Source organism: Populus alba, chromosome 10, assembly GCF_005239225.2.
Source record: "Populus alba chromosome 10, ASM523922v2, whole genome shotgun sequence".
NCBI classification, from domain to species: domain Eukaryota; kingdom Viridiplantae; phylum Streptophyta; class Magnoliopsida; order Malpighiales; family Salicaceae; genus Populus; species Populus alba.
In genome coordinates this window covers 14,693,377-14,695,898 of record NC_133293.1, presented here as the reverse complement: position 1 = coordinate 14,695,898, position 2,522 = coordinate 14,693,377, and the positions used below count along the sequence as shown (strand labels likewise).

General features: G+C 33.9%; 1 long non-coding RNA gene across 2 annotated transcripts; it reads right to left on the bottom strand.

Annotated features, from left to right (window-relative positions):
- Nucleotides 1-232: 232 nt before the first annotated feature.
- On the bottom strand, nucleotides 233-2,522 carry LOC140956053 (uncharacterized). Of its 2 annotated transcripts, XR_012171029.1 has the most exons (3): nucleotides 1,978-2,522; nucleotides 989-1,070; nucleotides 233-398 (listed from the first exon to the last, which is right to left on the bottom strand). It is a non-coding gene; the product is annotated as an uncharacterized lncRNA (long non-coding RNA). The 2 variants fall into 2 exon arrangements; XR_012171028.1 differs by lacking the exon at nucleotides 1,978-2,522 and having other exon boundaries at nucleotides 989-1,956.

Below are 2,522 nucleotides of genomic sequence, written 5' to 3'. Positions count from 1 at the left end.
AAAAACAACAAACAAGACAATACGGATCCTAATGCTCCACTTATGATGAAATTAATTATATTATTGTTTCTTTAACCTAAAGCTCTGATACCAAGTTTGTCACGACCCGATTCCTGGATCCATGACCGGCACATAGGCAAGGTTCCCCTCCAAGGTTCCAAAACCTATGCGAACCCAAACTTACATACAATCTTATCCTTCAAAACTCAATCAGAGTTGTTCAACGCAGCACTAATAACAAAACTAACTTCATAATATAATTCGATTGTCTTAATACAAGAGTTAATATAATTTCATAGTTTTGGAGCACTAACTTGACATAAAAAGAAAGATACAAATTACAATCAAAAGCAGGTTCGGAAGGTTCAACAAAAGTAACCCGCTATCAAGCTATAAGCCTGAAAAGAATAAATAATGAGAGGGTGAGTTCAACAACTCAGTGAGTAGATAACGTTCAATATACACACACGAGGTAATATAGCAATGAGAAATATATATACAAGTATGGCTTTAGTTCTTATACGAAGGTTTATCAAATAGGCCATAACAAGAATATCATATGGTAGAACTCGTCAGAAAATCAAAATGCAATGAGCATGAGGCTCCGTACTGTTGGATGATCAGTCCACACAGGTTGGTGTCTCCCCCGACCAGCTAGGGTTCAGATACGATGTGCACAAAGACTAACACTACCCTGTTAGCATGGGTATTCTGACTGACATACCATAGGTTCATAATCATAATCAAACAAACATATTCATATCTCAAAGCTCAACTCATGACATCAATCAAATGAGGAGCTATCAATTCAGAATTCACTTCAAAATACATACTGCTTCATATCAAGAATTCAGATTCAATAATTGATCATGCTTTATCATAACAAGGATAATAATCAATATATATTATCAAGAAGCATGATCCAATTCATATTAACAAATCAAATATTTATACTATTTCTCATGCATATGGAAAATTATCCACTCACCTGACTCAAAAGCAAACAGAAGCCAAAAGCAGACACTGAAGAAAATCCTACTGACGTCCCGCCGGTAGAATATCAGGATTATCTGAATACAAATGAAATATTTTCAAGAACGACTCGAAAGAACATTTAACCTATTTAATAAACTTAACTAAGGGTGTATACCGTAACCCTATATGGTTTTTGACCTAACTAGGTAATTTTCTCAAAAACCCAAAATCTAACGGTTTTCCCGAAATCTAATCCATAATAAAAACAAGTAATAAAATTGATAATAATTCACTAAGTAACCCTTAATTATTAATCAAACTAATCTGCAAAAGCTAATATTGCAGCTAGGGACTAATCTGGAATTTATCATATTTTTAAGGCCAAATTGTAATTTTCATCTAATGAAGGACCAAACTGAAAATATTAATTATACTGGAATTTTGTCCTTAAATCATCCTCAGTTCTGTTCAGAACCTCAATTTATGCCCTAGGGATCATTCTGGAATTTTACTAAATTTTTAGGGTCAAATCGTACTTTTTGTCAAATTGGAGGACTAAATTGAAAGTGTTAAATTCTCTTATCTATACAGTAATTCTGTCCATAATTCATATGTTATTCTGTTCAGAATCTCGGAATATGCTCCAGGGACCAATTTGTAATTTTCCAAAGTTCGGGGACTAAACTGTAATTTTCGGAAATTGAGGGACCAAATTGAATTTTCGTCATCTTCAACCTCCAGTCCAGATTTTAACAGAAACCCCACTGTTCTCCCCTGATTTCTAACTCAAATTTCACCATTTACACAAATCTATAACTCAAAATCATCATAATCTTCCATAATCAACTAAATCATCAATTAAACACAAACAATCAACCCCTAACCTTCAATTTAATTCATCAATTAAACCCAAAAAACAAATTCTCAAAACCCTAACATTCATCAAAACTGAAATTAAAGTTGAATTAACATATTATACATATTAAACAACCTAAATCTTACCTTTTTCACTTATTTCCTCCAAAACTCTTCCTTTTTCCCTTATTTTCCCTTCTTTACTCTTCTTCTTCTTCCTCCCTCTTCTCTCTCACGGTTCTGCTCTCTAATAATTCAGATCACACCTTTTTTTTTTTTTTTACTTTCTATTTATATTTATCAACTATTTATCCAATTACTACTATACCCTTATTTAATTTATTCCTACATCTAAGCCTTCAAGGGCTTTCTAGGCTTTTCCTATCCCTTTAATACAAAACATCACAATCTCCCCACCTTATAAAAGTTTCGTCCTCGAAACTTAATAGAAAAGATTGAATACTTACCGAGATTATAAAAAAGATGAGGATACTCCTCACGCATCTTATCCTCGAGCTCCCATGTTGCTTCCTCACGTGAATGGCCTTTCCATTTCACTTTCACTGAAGCTATGTCCTTCGACCTAAGCTTCCTCACTTGTCGGTCGACTATAGCTTCCGGTTGCACCTCATAAACCATATCATCCCTCAAGTCAATAGGATGAACCTCTAACACATGCGATGGATCTGACA